We start from the raw sequence: 19774 nt of genomic DNA on the forward strand, positions 1-19774 counted from the left end.
ATGCAAGATCAAACAGAATGTGGAACTAGGTTTTACAGCTAGGTTTTGCCAGGTGTGGTTAGCTGGTGAAGTGTTCTGTTATTATCTTAGCTGTGGCTAGCAGAATGCTAAGATAGGTTTGGGTCAGCATATGTTTGCTGAAAGGGGCATAAGCAGAGTTGTAATTGATGACTTAAGACTTTTCTCATTGTCAAATTATCACTCAGAACTTACTGATAGTTCGCAACAGACTCGATCTCTGAGGAAGTGAAGTAGAGGAGGGAAAAGGAAGAGGAGAGCATTCCTATTCAGATTATGCTTATTACTTGGTGCTCAGGACGATAATTATGCCCTAGTATTGGTCTAGATGACTTGTGTAACAGGGTCATAAAATTAGAGCACATGTTGAAAATAAACAAATCAAAAATAAAAGTATCTCTGCTTACTTTTGAGGTTCAGAGAGAACATCAAACCAAAATGGAACAAAAGGGGGTGTAGAATTTAAATGGATTTAAAAATAGCTGACTAATATTTTTAAAACAGGGTAATGAATCTTATATTAGGAACAATCGGTAGCACTAGTGATTAACTGTAAGATTTGTGTTGGGCAACACACCATGGTTGGTCACAGCTGCTGCATGTTCAGCTCCAATGCTTAGACCATACCATGTGTGTGCCCCGCCCTTTGTAGCGGGTTATTCACTGTGCTATTAAAAACCCCCAATAATTTAATAATTCTAATCTAGATAAACATTTAAAGTTAATTAAATGTAGATTTAATTAACTAATAACTGAGAACTAATCACTCAAATCATCTCAGGTTACGAATGTAACCATGGTTCCCTGAGTAGGGAACGAGACACTGCGTCCTCTAGGGGTCGCTATGGGGAACACCCCGTCGTGACCCATGTCTGAAGCATACAATGAAAAAACACCAACGAGTTGGCCGGCGACAGCCTCTGACGTCACTACCGGTGCGACTATAAAACAGGGACCGGGATAACATGTCATTCACTTCTTCGTCTGAAGCTTGCGTCCGAATCATGGCAGGGAGCCAGAGGACGCAGTGTCTCGTTTCCGACTCAGGGAACCATGGTTACATTCGTAACCTGAGACGTTCCCTTTCGAGGGAACTTCGAACTGTGTCCTCTAGGGGTCGCTATGGGGAACAGTATACCCACGCCGCCATGCTGAGGGGAGTGCAGGCCAGAATAATGGCGAACACTAAGTACCAACTCTACCATTTCAATGGCTGGTGGTTACAGGGGAATTAGGAAGGGGAGGATAAAAGCAGAAGTTAAAAATCCCTAAAGGGAACAAGTAGATACCTCAGTATCACTCTGTCTCCGATGAGAACACTGTCTCGTCTGGATCACATCCCTTAGGTTCTGCTTACCTCCTTGTGACCCACAATTCCTCCTACCCCTGCCCGCAGGTGGGGGAGGAGCGTGAGTCGCGACACTAGCCTTCTGTGTCCGTCTTTGATCCTCAGATCGAGACAGGCCAGGACCCCTATGTTGTTCGGGCTCAGACCTGGACCTTTGTGGAACGAACTTCTCGATCACCGTCTCAACGGAAATACCGAAAAGTTCAGAAGGCGAAACCTGAGCAACGAGAAGAAAGCTTTATCTTTCTTCCCGATGTCTGCCAGGTTCATCCACAGAAGTCTCTCCACCACCACACTGGCCGCCATAGTCCTGCACTTGGCAGAGCTGCTTGGTAGCCCGGAGAGAGGCCTGTGGTGCGGCGCAGCTCAGCTACCTGATCAGGAAAAAGGCCTTCGAGCCAGGTCTCTTAGCAGATCAGTCTGATATGCTTGAAGCACCACCATCATGTGTAATAAAAGCCACAGCCTGACCTGCTGCTGCATATGCCTTGCCATTTAAGCGAGATGTATTTCTTGAAAAGGCTTAGATGGCAAGGAGGGAGATTATGAGAGGATGTCTCCCCTGCAGAATGAAAGCTGTTTCTACAGGGGGCATCCTCTTAAGCCGTTTTCGCGCATCGCCTCGATGTCGGCAAAACTCTTATGCCGAAACCGATGGATGCGAGAAGAAAACGGCCTCTTTCATTTCCTTTCGATCTCTGTATGGAGATCAGGCAGAAATGGAAGGCTCACCTGAGCTGGAGGGCTATGGTCGGAAAGATAACGCTCATCGAGGCGCGATCCATAACCTCCAACAGCTCTACATATACAGGGCAGGAGAATTGAGAAGGCTCAGCCTCAGCTTCTTCACCATCCTCAAATATCTCCTGCTTTTCCTGGGTAAAAACCCAGCAGAGCACTAACCTCAGTATCAGAAAGTGTTAAAGATATAACATCATCCTCCCGAGGCTCTCTCTCTTCCGCCGCCATTATGAGTCGCGAAAGGGAAAGTCCCTCTTTAAACCATTCAGACAGATCCACCTGAAATTCTCACAAGCTCATTCTCCTCCGTGCCTCAGCAGCGGCGGGTCCTGAACCGTGGGAAGCAGATTGCCTCCTCAAGACATTGCGTGCGTGCTCTTTACCCAAACAAATGACTTAAAGATCGTGTGTGTCATCGGGTGTGAAATAACGCCGACACGGATGCACACATCATCTAAACGCTTGCTAGTAGTCGCCATGATAGACAGAGAAAGAGGGATCTTACCGGTTCTTTTAGATGCACGCTTCAAACAAAACGGTCAGTTTTGAAGACGAAGAAGAGAATGACGTGTTTTCCCGGTGCCTGTTTTATAGTTGCACCGGTAGTGACGTCAGAGGCTGTCGCCGGCCAACTCGTTGGTGTTTTTTCATTGTATGCTTCAGACACGGGTCACGACGAGGTGTTCCCCATAGCGACCCCTAGAGGACGCAGTTCGAAGTTCCCTTGAAAGGGAACTACCTTTATATAACGCTGTACTGACATTTCTTCATCAGAAACAGTTTAAACAATACTGCAATTTTGAGATTTCTTCACTAAAGCAGATTAAGGCATTATGGTACAGTTTGGACTGCTGAGCTGAGGTTTCTTCGTCAGGACAGACTTACACTTTAATACTAAAATTAGGGTTTCTTCGCTAAAATCAGATTAACCTTACACTGATACCATTAAGCATGAAATACATAAAGACTCTTTCAATCATAATAGTGGTACCAATTCAAACCCCTACTTTATCTGCATTTAAAAAAGCCAGCAAATAGTGACGCAAATGAGCATGTCAAGTCACGTCCTATTGTAACCTGGCTATCAAACACACACTTTTAGGTTGACAGTGTTTTAAGCTCATAACCTTTGTTTAATCATGCCCGCATTCTCCACCAATTACTGTTGTGAAGCAGCTCAAAGGGGAAATATGAATAATCAATCATAACTAACATAATATTTAGATCCGCTGTAAGTATTTACTTGACCTCTCATTGTCAACTGGCTGTCAATTCTAAGAACGTTACGTTCCTGTTTAAGGAAAATAACTTTCTTACTGTACAATACTACTCAGAGCATGTAGCAAAAATCTGCATGATTAGGGACTTCAGTTATGAGCAAACAATGAACAACCTCAAGTGTGATACAAGTTAGACTTTATTAACTACATAAACACTTAAACTAGTCTAACATACACATACACACACACACACACACACTCACACACATATAGTGGGTATAGGAAAAAGGGTTAAAGCTTAAGCAGTAAAGAGAAGAGAAATAAAGACAGAGTTTATGAGGAAAGACCAATTCGAATCAGAGGATCTTGATGAATGAATAGTCTAGGCCGGAGCCTGGCACAAGCTTAGGGTGGTTTTTAAGGCTCTTAGCTCAGCATCTTCTCCTGGAATTCCTGAATCTAAAAGAACCGCCTGATCTGGTGATCAGTGATCTATATAGGGGGATGATGTCACACCCTCGGGATTTAAGTGAGCCAATGAGGAATGTTTCCTTTTGGAGGGAAGTTTGCATGTCTTGCATATGAAATTAGATTGGGGGTTCAAGAGAAGAATCTTTAAGATTCTTATAAAACTAATGTGTTGCATAGGCATCAACATATAATATACACTCTCATTTAGATCATGAAAATACAAACTCATAGATACCAAACATCATATAGGTAAGGTTATATTAAATAGTGATCCATCATAAACAGAAACAGCATACACAATGCCCTAAAATATATGTGAATTAATTTAAAGAAGGGGTTTTCTATGAATTAATTAGAGAAGAGTCCCTTTTTATGTGTATGTGTATGTTTTATGTGTCTGTTTTTTAGAGACTTGAGTTGAGAGTTGCTTAGCCACATTCCTGGGCGTCGTAAGCTTAGTGTTATCAGATAGTGTGCCTATGGTTGCTATGGAATCAGAGGCCTGTTCTGTCCTTTTTGAGGTGATAGTAACCTTTTGTGGGAAGGGTCCATAGACCCTTTGGTTAGATGAGGAGGCGTTAGATATTATTTGTTAAATGTAACAAATAGTTGTGTGTCTGATTGGTCCAAATGCTACATATATTTTGAATCAAGAGTTGTTGTATGGAATATGTGACGGGAGGAGCAAATGACAAACACAGTGGGCGTGGCGTCAGGCCTCGGAGAGGTTTTTATTAACAGAAAATAAACCAAAAGAGGGAATAAAGTGTCCAAAAGGGGAGAGTGTCCAAAAAAAACAGGGAATCTGGTGTCCTCGTTGTGGTGCGGAGTTCATGGGCGTCTGGCAGTGTTCATGGAGGAAGGGTCCAGGTAAGGGGCGGAGTCTGGTGGCCGCACGCGCTCCCCTCTTTGGTCCGCGGCGCCTGCAGGGGATGGACGGCCTGGCATTCTGGCCTGATGGCCGTGTAAACGGGTGCGGTCCTCATCTGGACCGCGGGTCCGGCAACTCACGTCTCTGGTGGCACGGGAGTCCCTCAACACACCCTTCCTGGACCCACGAGGACACCAGTGTGCATGCACGGGGAAGAGACCGGTCTCTCGAGGAGAGGCGTGTTGGGCTTTTAAAGGAACACTCCACCGTTTTTTGAAATAGGGCTTATTCACATTATTTCCTACATTTAGATAGGTGGGCAAATGCATTTTTTTGTGTCAGTGCATGCATTGTTTTAGTTTGACTGGGTCGGCGTTAGCTTAGCTTAGCACAATGAATGGAATCCTTTGTTGCCAGCTAGCATGGCCTGAGTAAAAGTGATCAAAAAATTAAAAAAAACACACCTAATTACTTCTTGTGGCCTGCGTATTCACAACGAGTACAAATAGCGATCCAGATTAACACTAGACGATTTCCTAGGCAGATATTGACTTGGGACTATATTATGGGGAAGCACAAGCGAAGCACTGCTGCTTAGGCGAAGCACTGCTACTTCGGCGCAGAGATATCACGCAACACATGAAATCCCACGACTTCCGTCAACATGAATACTGTGAATACAGGTATAATATGGGTCGATCTATTAATCTATTAATATTAAAATAATCACTTACTCTGTGGACAGCTGTCCATTTGGTCCATTCGGCGTGGGGCGTTTTTTCCAGTTCACTTTGTCACACCGGAAAAAAAAATCGAGTACTGCAGAATGGATCAGCGCCGTGAAATCCTCTGTAGATGTGACACAACTTCGGGCACGCTCATCTTGATCTGACGTGTTGAGCCTGGTCATCAATGGCAAAAACATGTCCCACTCTCTACAGCACAGACACTCTATTTCCGTCGGCATAGATTGGCATATTCCCCCACATTCACACCACCAGTTCATGTTGGCTCTCATCCTCACGTCCTCAGGCTGTTGAGCGATCGCAACCTCCTCCTCCTGTCGTTCTATTTCCAAAGCACGCAGCTCGTCTTCTGTAAACTCTGGTTCAAATAGGTATGGTTCTGGTTCTTGGCTGTCTGAGAAGTCACCCTCTTCGTCTATCTCAAAATCAGCCATGTTCATCGCCATTCGTGTACTGTAAGGAAAATAGCCAGGCAGCTACTATTCACGCCGGTATGTTGACGGATGTCGTGGGATTTCATGTGTTGCGTGATATCTCTGCGCCGAAGTAGCAGTGCTTCGCCTAAGCAGCAGTGCTTCGCTTGTGCTTCCCCATAATATAGTCCCAAGTCAATATCTGCCTAGGAAATCGTCTAGTGTTAATCTGGATCGCTATTTGTACTCATTGTGAATACGCAGGCCACAAGAAGTAATTAGGTGGGTTTATTTTAAATTTTTTGATCACTTTTACTCAGGCCATGCTAGCTGGCAACAAAGGATTCCATTCATTGTGCTAAGCTAAGCTAACGCAGACCCAGTCAAACTAAAACAATGCATGCACTGACACAAAAATGCATTTGCCCACCTATCTAAATGTAGGAAATAATGTGAATAAGCCCTATTTCAAAAACGGTGGAGTGTTCCTTTAAACAGCGGCGGTGATGAGGCTCCATTTCCTTCAGGTGTGCCCCATCACACGCTGCCAGCCCTGACTCATCCAGCGTCCCCCCTCTCTCACATACCCACTCCTGTCGGGAGCCTGGTGAAGGGCGGCGATTTAGGACGGGGTGCCGATGATTATCAGGGAGGAGGCAGCTGACTCGTCACAAATATTATATGTATTGTTGTATCCATAATATGAAAAAAAAAATTAAAAAAAATAAAATAATCGTCTGATCTCGGAAGTTAAGCAGGGTTGGGCCTGGTTAGTACTTGGATCGGAGACTGCCTGGGAATACCATGTGCTGTAAGCTTTAGTTTTTCATAAATACTGATCTAATACACTGCGTATTAGGGTGGCTGATCTTTAAATAGCCCACTCTTTGCAGCAGTCCTCGCTTATGGCCATACCACCCTGAGCGTGTCTGATCTCGGAAGCTAAGCAGGGTCAAGCCTGGTTAGTACTTGGATGGGAGTCTGCCTGGGAGTACCAGTTGCTGTAAGCTTGAGGGTTTTCTTCACAACTGATCTAATATACTGTACATTAGGGTTGCTGATCTTTAAATACCCAACTCTTTGCAGCAGCCCTTGCTTACGGCCATACCACCCTGATCGCGCCTGGTCTCATCTGATTTTGGAAGCTAAGCAGGGTCGGGTCTGGTTAGTACTTGAATGGGAGACCGCCTGGGAATACCAGGTGCTGTAAGCTTTAGTTTTTCGTCAATACTGATCTAATACACTGCGCATTAGGTTGGTTGATCTTTAAATAGCCCACTCTTTGCAGCAGCCCTTGCTTACGGCCATACCACCCTGATCGCGCCTGGTCTCATCTGATTTTGGAAGCTAAGCAGGGTCGGGTCTGGTTAGTACTTGGATGGGAGACCGCCTGGGAATACCAGGTGCTGTAAGCTTTAGTTTTTTCGTCAATACGGATCTAATACATTGCGTATTGGGGTGGCTGATCTTTAAATAGCCCACTCTTTGCAGCAGCCCTTGCTTACGGCCATACCACCCTGATCGCGCCTGGTCTCATCTGATTTTGGAAGCTAAGCAGGGTCGGGTCTGGTTAGTACTTGAATGGGAGACCGCCTGGGAATACCAGGTGCTGTAAGCTTTAGTTTTTCGTCAATACTGATCTAATACACTGCGCATTAGGTTGGTTGATCTTTAAATAGCCCACTCTTTGCAGCAGCCCTTGCTTACGGCCATACCACCCTGAGCGTGCCTGATCTTGTGTGATCTCAGAAGCTAACCAGGGTTGGGCCTGGTTAGAACTTGGATGGGAGACCGAATAACAGGTGCTGTAAGTTTTAGGGCTTTCTTCACAACTGATCTAATATACTGTACATTAGGGTTGCTAATCTTTAAATAGCCCACTCTTTGCAGCAGCCTTTGCTTACGGCTATACCACCCTGAGCGTGTAGAGGGAATTAGTGAGTCGCACTACACAGGAAGTGTGTTGGCTGCAGTAAGGAGAGGGAGGCTCTCCTAAATCTCTCTTTGTTTAGTTTTTGTGTATTTGTTATTTGGACTATTTAGTTTTTTTGTGTGTGTTTAAACCACCTAACAGAAGCTTAGTGCTGGCTGTTGGGTGGTTAATTTTTGTTTGTGTTTTTTTTTTTTTTTCCTAAACAATGGATGGATTATTGGCAAACAACACTGGACTGGTTGGAGAGACATGCATGGTAAACGACACTGCACTGGCTGGAGAGACACGCTTGGCAAATGACACTGGACTGGATGGAGAGACACGCATGGCAAATGACACTGGACTGGAGTATCGACAATGAGCAGGACACAGGAAAATCCAAGATGCAAGAGACAAGTTTGGAGGAAGGAAATACTTAAAGGAGGCAAATGAGATTGTGAATGTGGAGAACGTAAATGAGGTGAGGGCAGTGGATATTATTAAAGCGGTCACGGACAAATGTGGAAATGGAAAAATTCTGGCACTGAGACCAAGGCAAGGAAAGGAATTTGAACTGACAATGGAAAAGGAAGAAACGTGAAGAATTGACTGAGGGACTGTTAATAAAAGGAGTGAACTGTGAGATAAAGAAACTGCAAAATAGAGATTATGTTGTTTCCTTCATGTACTGCCCGTCTACCTTGATGATGAAGAAATTTTTAAAAAATTGGAGGGATGGGGAGTTAATCCCATATCAAAATTTAAAAGAAGATGCTACCCGGGCACTGAAATTGAGGAAGGAACAAGGTTCTTAAAAGTAAGATTCCCCAAGGAGGTGGCATCGTTGACCTACAGCACAAAGCTGGAAACAGCACAAGGGCCGCAGTACTTTAGGGTGATGCACAGCCACCAGGTGAAGACCTGTAGGCTGTGCATGAGCCCAGATCATCTGCTTAAAGAATGCCCTTTCAAGTGCTACAAGTGCCAAGAAAGGGGACATTTTGCAAGGGATTGCAATGCGGTCAGATGCCCGGAGTGTCAACAAATTTTAAATAAGTGTGAGTGTTGGATGGAGGGAGAGGAAGGAGGTATGGAACATCGGGTTGACAGACAGGTGCATGAAGGGAACAGTGAAGAGGAAGGAGATTTTGATGAAGGAGAAGAGGATGAAGGATTACCACAAAAGGAAACAGAAGGAGGAACAGGCAACCAAGAGGAAGGAGGAGGAGAAAAAAAGAATGATATGGATAAGGAACAGACAGCAGAACAGGACACTCAATGGACAGAAACTGAAATATCAGACAGTTTTAAAAATCTTCTGGATAACGTGGAGAGAGATGGATGAGGAATGGATGATCAAAACAAAGAAATGGACAGTGAAGAAGAAACAAGGATGAACAACATGGGAAAAGAAAGAGGGGGGAGAGAACAAATAAGAAGGAGAACACTAAAGGTAAAACCAAATGTGGAAAATGCAAGGAAAAAGATAATGACAAGTGTAAACAGATATGAAGTGTTAAGAGGGCTCGAGGGAGAAGATGGAGAATAATAGTTTTTAGGTATTTATTTTTCTTTCTTCTAACGGTTTTAAGTTGTGTTTACAAAAAAAATGTAAAAAAGTAGACATCATTGCTTTACAGGAAACAAACTGGAGAGATGATGTGATGAATGATTTTAAAAAGAGACGGGATGGAGGCTTTTTATATAACAATGGAGATGGAAGGCTGGGGAGAGGAGTGGCATTTTAATGAAGAATGAGATTTTTAAAATGAGTAAAGTTTTATATACAGATAATATTGGGAAATGTATGATAGTCAAAATGAAATATGATTGAAGAGAACTCATTTTGGTTAATGTGCATGCGCCAGCAGAGGAGAAGGAAAAGAAACAGTTTTTTAATGATGGGAGATTTTAATAAATAGTGGAAGGGATGGTTTTTAAAACAGATACAGGAAGAAAAGAACTGAAGCTTTGATGGAAGAAAACAACATGATTGATGTGTGGAGAGAAAGAGTCGAAAAGAAAAAAAGAGTCCTCAAGTGGACAAATAGTGGGCCAATTTGTGTGCAGATCCAGAATAGACTTTGTTTTGTGTACAAGAATTGTAGAGAACTTTATAGAAAAGATTGAGTATGAGGACACCAGTTTAAGCGATTACAAGTTTTTATTTTTTAAAGTGGATTTTAGTAGAGTACAGCGAGGGCCGGGCATTTGGATTTTAAATTCAGAGATTTAAAAAAATGAAGACTATGTTTTAGAGGTAAAAGAAATTATAGAAAATGAGAAGGAAAACGAAATGTATAAAGAAGATAAGAGGATATGGTGGGAAAACGTAAAGTTTTTAATTAAAAAGTACTCGATAAAATCGTACGCAAATGCAAAAGACACAAAGAAAAAGGAATTAAGCAAAGTCTCGAAAAAGAATTAAATGAAGAACATAAAGATATACAAAAGATAAGGGAAATGGAGGGAAAGCTGAAAGAAATAGAGGAAAAAGATATGAAGGGGCAAGGTTAAGAAGTAAAGCCATATGAAGGGGCAAGGTTAAGAAGTAAAGCCAAATATACGGTGGAAGGAGAAAAATTTACAAAGTACTTTCTTGATCTAGAAAAAAATAGGGGGAAGGCAGAAATAATAAAGGGAATAAAGGGGGAAAATGGAGAAATTGTAGAAGGCAAAAAAAATATTTTAAAAGAAGTAAGGATCTTCTATGAAGATCTTTTTAGTGCAAGAGGTGTAGAAGAGGAAGAGAAAAGTAATTTATTGAAACACATAAAAGCAAAAATTAGCGAAGAAGATAAAGAGGAATGTGACCAGGAAATCAAAGAAGAAGAGATTGAAAGAGCAATTAAACAACTGAACAAAAAGAAAAGTCCAGGAATAGATGGTTTAGGGAGTGAGTTTTATATATGTTTTAAAGAGGTTTTAACAATTGGAATTGGAATAAGAATTGGCCTAATGAAATTGATTTTATAAGAGAAAAGGAGAAAAAGCAGATTAAAAAAATTACAGCCTAATTACAATGTTAAACACGGATTTTAAAATTTTAGCATAGGTTTTAGCAAACAGGTTAAAGGAGGTAATACCAAGCATAATTCAAACCAATCAAGTGTACGGAATAAAAGGTAGAGACATAGCAGACATCACAATGAGTATAAGGGACATGGTAAGGTACATGAAGGAGAAAAATGAAGATGGGTACATAATTAGTCTAGATTTTGAAAAAGCTTTTGACAGGGTAGAACACGGGTTTTTATTTGATGTATTAAGATGTTTTAATTTTGGGGAAAATTTTACCAAGTGGATCATGGTTTACTATAAGGGGGCTTTAACAAAAATAAAATGCAATGGTTTTTTAACAGATGCTTTTAAAATCTCAAGATCTGTAAGACAAGGGTGCCCACTTTCGTCTTTATTATACTCATTAGTTTCAGAACCATTAGGTTTGGCTGTAAAAGAAAAGGAAAACATAAAAGGGATTTCGAAATCGAAGAAAAGAAAGCTGAAGGGAAAATCTTTCAATATGCACATGATACGACAATAATTGTAAAAGGAAAAGAAAGTGTAAAAGAAGTAATGAAGATAGTCAACGAATATTGTAAAGGATCTGTGAGCAAAGTTAATGAGGACAAAACAGTGTATATGAGGTTGGGTAGAGTGACGGTTTGACGGATTGTTTTAATTTTAAAGAAGTGGACGAAATTAAGAATTTAGGGATTTTAATGGGAAAGAATGACAAAAAAGTAAGAGATGAAATGTGGGAACACTTGGTTACAGAAATAGAAAGAATGTTAAACTTTTGGAAATTAAGAACTTTAAATTTCAAAGGGAAGGTTTTGATTTTAAATGTTTTAATGGTTTCAAAGTTATGGTATGTTTTATATGTATTTGAACTCCCCTTGTGGACGGAAAAGAGGTTGGAAAAATGTTTTCTTGACTTTTTAGGGGGATGGCAAACCACCAAGAATTGCTTATAATACGATTTTAGGGGCGGTGGAGAGGGGAGGTCTAGGGTTAATGGACAGAGCAAAGAAAAAACAGTTTAAGAGTAAAAATAGCAAAGTACCTACAAGAAGAGACAAATGCAAAATGGGGAAAAATGTTTTAAATATTTTTTAAACAAGTGTGGGAATTTTAACATGGGACATGGGATTTTATGGATGAAAACGAAACATTGGATGACAGTTTTGAGCAGTTTTAGGTGCTTGGGGAAAATTTTTAAAGACAGTTCAATACGATCCACAAGGGAGAGAAAACATTTTAAACCAACCTCTGTTCCTAAATAATAACATTCTGAAACAAGACAAAGAAATATTTTTTAAGAAATGGATTCAAGTAGGGGTAAATAAATTGAGAGATGTTTTATACGAATTTAAGGAGGGTTTTTTTTTTTTTACAGTTAATGTTGGTAGTGGTGGAAGTGGAAGAGGCAAAATAAGGTTGAAGTAGAAATGAAATAATAAATATGTATCTATTAAAGAAGCTATACCTAAAGAATGGATAAAAAGAATAGAGAACATGGAAAAAGAAACAAAAGAGAAAAATATTTATGTGAAACTGGGGGACAAACTGTATGATTTTAAGACCTGTACTGTAAAGATGTTTTATTGTTTTTTTTTAGAGATGGTGTTTTTAAAGAACCGATTGCAAATAAATACTGGGTGCAGAATTTAGAAAAAGAGTGTATATGGAGGAACATGAGTGGGATGTGTGTGGAAACAAAAAGCTATTTTAAACAAAATAGGGATGGAACAAAATGCGATGTGTAAAGTGTGCCAGGAAAAGGAAGAGGGGATTTTACATATGTTTTTATACTGTAAAGAATTGTTTTTTTTTTAAAGAAATATCTAATTAAGGACTTAACTTAGGTATGTGGTTTAAACTATTGACATAAATTATAGCCAGTCCTGTGCCTGTATTAAGTCATGCCATTTGTGATTTGATTTACCCAAAAATGTGTAATTGTTTGTGGTGGAATTTTTTTCAGCCGGAATTTTTTTCCTTTACAAAATGAGCCTAGAACTGTACTGCACATTAAAGGAGCTGGACTGTGAGCTGAGGAGCCTCCAAATTAAAAAAAAAATGGTATTGTATGGTGATTGCATCTCTGACTGCTGCACCAGCTGAGTGGTCAAGTGTGATGGGGTCAATTTCATCAGGGAGAAGCTGGTTTTGTGGCGGTACTCGCTCCTTTCTGATAGTGGTTATATTGTGCATAATGGCACATGCAGCCACTATATGTGATTCCTGCTCTGGTGACACCCACTATATGTGATGCCCGCTCTGGTGACACCCTTAACCGCCGAAGGCAATTGAAACAAGCCTTTAGGATGCCAAAGGTCATCTCGATCTTGACCCTGGTTTTACTGAGGCCCACATTGAAGCGGTTTTGTGGCCTTGTCTGAGGGTCAGGATAGGGGGTTAGCAAAAATCTCTGGCATGCATAACCTCTGTCTCCTACCAACAGACCATCAAAAAGCCTTTTCCCAGAACAAAAAAGGGGAAAATTGTGTAAGTTTTGCTTTGTCAATTAAAATGAACACTTTAAAGTGTTTTGTATGATTCCAAATTTAACTTGCCTTCCTCAAAGCGCTGACACAATGCAGACTCACGGAAAATTCATGAATCATGCACTGAGCCAGGCCATTTGGCATCCAAGCTTGTGATCATGCATTCATGATCACAAATCATCTGCAGATAAAATGTACAGTAGATCATTGTTATGTTTAATGATTCATCTCACTGAAAATTAAAATCATCTTGCATGTGTAGTACACCTACCTGAACATTGAGGCTGTGAAAGGATTTTCTATTGACATAATCTGCCTCATGTTCTCCAAGAGCTGTGGAGATTGCAACATGTGCGCAGTCTATTGCTCCTATGACTCTAGGGAATCCTATCATAACATTAAAAAAACACTGTTTGTAAAATAATATTAACATGTACTGTATATTGTATCTTCTAAGTGAAATCGGCTTTTTGGGTAGAAGAAAAAAGTGAATGTATAAAATTAAATCTGTTCATGTGATATCACACCCTATCAATCTTACTGGCAATTTCATAAAAGCCCTCTTTTATGGACATGGTCGATAAATGTACCCCTGAAGTGTGAGGACCACCTTGTGAATGGTTCGACAAACCATGTTTTTCCCAAGGTTCTCTGCATCACCGACCGCATATAAGAACATAAACGCAATGCAATACATACCATGTGCAGTACAGTAAAGGCCTGACTTCGACGTGTCACATTTGTTATGTGTGGCTCAAGAAGTTCACAAATATAAGAGATTCCTTCCGCGGAGAAATGGTATCTTTCATACAAGTAAGTATCAGGAAAAGCTAGGGGATTTTGTCTGTCCCTAAAAACTTGTTCTCTGCGAAGTGCTCGTCTAACTATTTGTGCGGAGATGTCCACAGGATTTGGTAGAAAAGGTGAAGCTGTTACAACAGACACTGGGATATGTGACATCACCAAAATGTTTCTTTGCTCACATCTGATTGGTCCAATTTCAGTTTGAGATCTCTAACTCAGAACATAACCTGCGCCGGAGCAGTTTAGCTGTGGAGTGTAACTTACTATGGCAATGAATGCTGCTAAAAGCCAAGCCATTTTCATGGTACCTAAAACCCAGGATTGGTGCAAACTGAACTGAAGCTTACCTGGCTAGCCAGATAATCCGGCTTCATGGTACAGGCCCCAGGTGCTGTAAGCTTTATTTTTTTGTCAATACTGATCTAATACACTGCTATTAGGGTGGCTGAACTTTAAATAGCCCACTCTTTGCAGCAGCCCTCGCTTAGGGCCATACCACCCTGAGCGCGCCTGATCGTCTCTGATCTCGGATGCTAAGCAGGGTCAGGCCTGGTTAGTACTTGGATGGGAGACTGCCTGGGAATACCAGGTGCTGTAAGCTTTAGTTTTTTCATCAATAGAGATCTAATACACTGCAAATTAGGGTGGCTGATCTTTAAATAGCCCACTCTTTGCAGCAGCACTTGCTTCCGGCCATACCACCCTGAGCGTGTAGATGGCACTAGTGAGCTACACAGGAAGTGACTTGGCAGTTTGTAGTAGGTAGTAGGTGAGAGAGGCTCAACTTGTATTTTTTTGTTTGGTTTTATCGGAGTAATTTTTTTTTTTTTTTTTTTTTTTTTTTTGCATCTCTTTGATTTTTTTTTTGTTAGAGTTTCTTCACTTCCCAGAAGCAATTTTGCTCTCTGAGGAGTATATTTTTTTATTTTTTTTAACTCAGTGAATACTCAACACAGAGACATGAGAGATATATCTATAGAAAGCTTGACATGTCTACTTTTAAACTAAGCAAGTGCTACCAAAAACAAATATTCTGTGATAAAGTAATCCACATGAAAACAACGCGATGTCCGTCTTTCACGTCTCCCTTCATTATATCTAATCCATTGTTATAATAAGCGTCCACATGAAGCTAGCGGCGGGTAACCGCCCTCATCAGAGCAAACAAAGCAGCGAGACTGTACTTCACGTTTTTTTAATTGTTACTGTTCGCTTCGCGCTGAGAGGAATAAGACATAATTCACCTCAATAAGACCGCTGAGAGGAATAAGATTTGGTTTATCTCAGAAAAGAAGAACGAAGCGGCTTGACCCAGCAGAGGTAAACATGAGTAAGTCTTTTTTATTATTAATCTACTTGTATTAGTTTTTCATATAACTTGTACACATTTTACTAGTTAGACCTTTTTCCAGACTATAATTCCTGACTAAATGGATAATCAGGTGAAACATTATAAAGTTTCATTTACATCATCTCAATGTTTCAAGATGCCTGGATGTTTTTTTTTTCTAAAATTATTATTTTTTTTAATGTTCTATAACATAGACAGCTCTGGTGTAAATATTTTTAATGTGTTATACCCTGTCATTGGTGTTTGCAATCGTCTGAGGTAAAAAAAAAAAAAAAAAAAAAAAAACTAAACAAAAAAACATAAAACAAGTGTATCAAGTAAGCTGTAAATATCACTGACAATAAATGTGCTATGTGGTAATTGTGTTCTTTTTTCCTATAAATTACTAAAAGTATCAGTGACCATCACAATAATGTTAATAATGCAGTTTATTTGCGTAAACAACATGCTTACTTTTTTATTTCAGATAAATAATAACCTCAGCGCCGGCGCTGTGGTGGGGCATTCGAGGGCCGTGCCCCCCCTAGTGGTCATTGATGCCCCTCCTACAGGCCATGGCGTGGCCCAAAAAAAAAATATCCCTTTTAGTTATTATTTTAATATTAAATGTTCAAACTGTAACTTAAATAAAATAAAATAAAAAGAATAGGGAAAATGCATAATTTTGGTTGTTCATGGCACGTTACTAGGCTTCGTCATGGTGAATGCTTATTGGTCGCAGAGTAAACTTGTTACATTTGATTTGCAGCACGCGCAAAATCCATTTCAAGTTGAAGATCAGTTTGTCCGTCTAGATTATAGACAGTTGTTAGCAACTAATTTTAAAAATTTCTAAAAAAAAAAAAATGGATTTACGAAAATGGTTTAGACCTCCGCAGCCTCGTCAGTCAGCAGACTTAGAGACTCCGGCCACGACCACCAGTACCATGGTCTATGAGAGCCGAGCTGGCCCTTCTTCTGCGAATGCTAGCTCAGGACAACCGCCAAAAGATTTAATACGCAGACATTTGTGTGATGATGTCCAACTCGTTTTCTGAAGAAAAAAGCCTTAAGTTTTCAGAAACATCTATACGAAAAAACTTTGTCTGATGGGGACATTTTTTTTTTGCCGGTATTTTTAAGCTTCAAACTGATTCAGTGTTTTATTTTTGTCGTCGTAATTTTTTTATTATTTAAGTAAAAAAAAATATATTGCCTATTTATTGTAGGCCTATTTTATGTTTTTTTTTTTAGCCTATATTATATTTTATATTATTATTTTCTGTCCCTGGTCTGTTGTTTAGGCTATCTGTTCTGGGCCGGGTTTCCCGATAACGATGTAGCCTAGCCTATCTTAGCTCTTAAAAGCGCTCTCTACGTGCAAGGTTTTAACATTAGCCGCAATTCCTCGTGCGTTTCCCAAAATGTAGGCTACTGAACTCGTAGAACGCGAGAATAGGCTAACTACGTGCTACTTGAGTCGCTGTCCATTCGCAAAGTGCTGAACTAGGCTATACTAACCTTATATGGAATCGTATTCTGAACGTTTTAATTAACAATCGTCATCTGTTGTGTATTAGTAATTAAGACAGGTAAAAATAAAATAAAAAAATTATATAATGACATTCTTGTAATAATAAAAAACTCCATAATCACGGGAAGAAGGAGGCGGAACTGGCGAACATTCAAATAAAACTTTAATAACCAAATAAAGATAAAACAGCGCGACAGCCCCTCACGGTCGACTGCCGCGCACAAAACAAAAAAACCAAACACAAAATAAAACCCAGGCCTGGTCCTCTCCTCTGTTTGTCCTTCACTGTCGTCGCTCCTCATTTGCATCCTTCCGATCTCCTCTGTGGGACTCGAGACCGGTGAGTGGAACAGGGTGTCGCTTCATTTCCCAATCACTCCACTGGCCTCGCTCCGTTCCCACGGCTCTCGGCCCCGCCCCACTCGTCACAATTTTATAGTTAGATAGATCATTGGAGCTAACATTCTAGGGTAGAATGTCATTCTATATAGATCATTGGAGCTAACTGACTCTTGCCGTATCCGGTCGGCAAAACAGCAAATTTCAGCGCTGTCTTCTGTTCCTCTTTTAGATAAAAACCCAAGTCTAAATAGTTCATTGGTCATCCATATAGATCTTCAGATTTAGGTCTGGACTTTCCATGGGCTACTATGATGTTGCCAATGCGTCAAAACATATTATCAAACGACAGTGCCCCCCCCCCCGCCGATGATCCAATGCCCCTCCAGTAGATCTGCTCTGACGCCGACTCTGAATAACCTGTTGCAAAACAAGCCAATGCAAATAAGCAGCCCACTCAGGAACCTGGAACACAGCTAAGACCCAAGCGAGGCACACACTCTCATCTCTTCAAAGTCTCTTCAAAAAAAGTATTTCTCCTCAGAGCACATAAACAATATATTACATTTGGAAATGAGTGTTTCATTTATATATTTCAACATGACACATGGAGCCTGCATTTATTTGATCCGTGTGGGTCAGATACAGGAAAGTTGCATTTGCTTAAAGCAAGTAATACAGTGAAAATATTTTTACTATTTAAAATAACTACTTTCTACTGTTTGAATATATTTTAAAATTTAATTTACCTCCTATGATCAAAGCTAAATTTTCAGCATCATTACTCCAGTCTTACTCCAAGTGTAACAATAACACTATACCATTTAAAAAGTGGGAGGTCAATACATATATCATGTATTATATTGTGTGACTGGAGTAATGATATGCTAAAAATTCAGTTTTTTTGAAAGTTCAGCTTTGATTGTTCCTAATAAAACTGTTTAACTGCACTCGCAAGTTAATCTCAAGGTTATTTGGGGGGATAAGTTAAATATATTCTTAAATAAACTACTACAGACACATAAAAATATATACATTTATTTTGTCCTCACATTCTTTCTTGTAACTCTTCCCTCCTCGGTCACATACCTGACTGAAAAGGCTCATTATGCAGCTAATTATGTGGGTCTTTGTCTTCTCAGGTGTGAATCACACAAATTATTCATGGTAGTTGATGCCTACTCGCATATGCCCTTTTGAAACAAAAAGTGTTTTCGGAGAGAATTTTTAATTCATTCTATTGTTTTCTGTGGGAGGTGAGAAACACAAGATGATTTTCACATCATTCTGAAGCAGAAAATTCTAGGCTACAAGCTTCAGGTTTGACAGGCCTTTGTGAACAAATGTTCTGTATGTGTTTTATGACCTTATTTCAGTGACAAAATTGTAGTTTTTTTTTTTACTAACCACGCATAAACATTGTTTTTCTCAAAAACTACAATCATGTACATACATGCTATTTACATATTATTAGGTAGCCCAGTTGGGACTGATTACAGTGTTATTTTAGGGATTTAGCCATGTATCTATTTATAAGCAACTGAAAAAAAAGCACCAAAAGTCAGGGGGATGTCAAAACCTCTCCAGGCCCCTAAACCCCCTAGAGCATCAGAGAGTGAAAATGCTAGAAAAGAGAAAAGAGAGAGTCCCTAGTTTTTTGTTACATCATCAAGTTGTTCTGAGGTTTTGAATATGCTAAGGCATTCGGATACATCAGGAAGTTTACTTACAAAGCAGTCTTTTTGTGGGTGAGAAGTTGATGGTTCTACCATACTTGTAATAAGAAAGTAGAATTTACCAAACAGTTTTAGGTATATGAAGCTCAACCATAGTTTGCACCCAAAAACTAAGTAATTAACTGAGATCATCGCTTGGCTGCATAATTTCAGCACCATCAACATCAATTCCATGTGACAGTATTAAAAATCTAGAGTTAGAGTATGATTTTGACAAATGAGTAGGTCCTGAGACGTGATGTCTAACCACAGTGGAGTTTCAGAATGTCTATAAAATGCTGATCCCAATGCATCTCTTTTTCCCATTATCAACATGGATATTAAAAATCACCAACAATTGTTAATTAAAACTTTTATCTGCAGCCAGCATCTGCATGCCAGCACTAACTCGGATGTCAAAATCAGCAAAACTCTTAAAAAGATAAAGTCTGGTATGGTGCCCCCTGGTGGCCTGTATTACAGTAGCCAGTACAAACATCAGAGGGGATTTTCTCAGAAAATTTGTTTTTCTCTGGATAATGTTATATGACGCACTATTATTTCAAACGGTTATACTGAAGCGTCCCCGCTTATGAGACATCCTGAAAACATTGGTTATAAATGAAGCTCAGCAGCAACAACAGACCCCCTTTACCTTGGGGAGTGCGTGGCTCGGGGAAGCGGGGTTGTGCACGGCCAGAAACAGTTTTGAGCTGAAGGTGGTAAAAATGGAGGAAACGTTTACGGGTTTTTTACGGGCGTGGTTGGTCACGCGGGATGATGTCAATGTCTAGTCGATGTG

General features: G+C 40.2%; 3 non-coding genes and 3 pseudogenes across 3 annotated transcripts; 5 read left to right on the forward strand and 1 right to left on the reverse strand.

The window, feature by feature from the left end:
• The first annotated feature begins 6922 nt into the window (after positions 1 to 6922).
• LOC122143924 lies at positions 6923 to 7041 on the forward strand. The gene has a single exon (XR_006159435.1). It is a non-coding gene; the product is annotated as a 5S ribosomal RNA (ribosomal RNA).
• Positions 7042 to 7124: 83 nt separating this feature from the next.
• LOC122143920 lies at positions 7125 to 7243 on the forward strand. Its single transcript, XR_006159434.1, has one exon. It is a non-coding gene; the product is annotated as a 5S ribosomal RNA (ribosomal RNA).
• Positions 7244 to 7327: 84 nt separating this feature from the next.
• On the forward strand, positions 7328 to 7446 carry LOC122143925. The gene has a single exon (XR_006159436.1). It is a non-coding gene; the product is annotated as a 5S ribosomal RNA (ribosomal RNA).
• Positions 7447 to 7529: 83 nt separating this feature from the next.
• On the forward strand, positions 7530 to 7642 carry LOC122143922 (annotated as a pseudogene).
• Positions 7643 to 12495: 4853 nt separating this feature from the next.
• On the reverse strand, positions 12496 to 14513 carry LOC109078143 (annotated as a pseudogene).
• A 23-nt stretch (positions 14514 to 14536) lies between these two features.
• Positions 14537 to 14655, forward strand: LOC122143926 (annotated as a pseudogene).
• Positions 14656 to 19774: the final 5119 nt, after the last annotated feature.

The sequence above is a fragment of the Cyprinus carpio genome, unplaced genomic scaffold, assembly GCF_018340385.1.
Source record: "Cyprinus carpio isolate SPL01 unplaced genomic scaffold, ASM1834038v1 S000006531, whole genome shotgun sequence".
In the NCBI taxonomy this organism is placed as follows: Eukaryota; Metazoa; Chordata; class Actinopteri; order Cypriniformes; family Cyprinidae; genus Cyprinus; species Cyprinus carpio.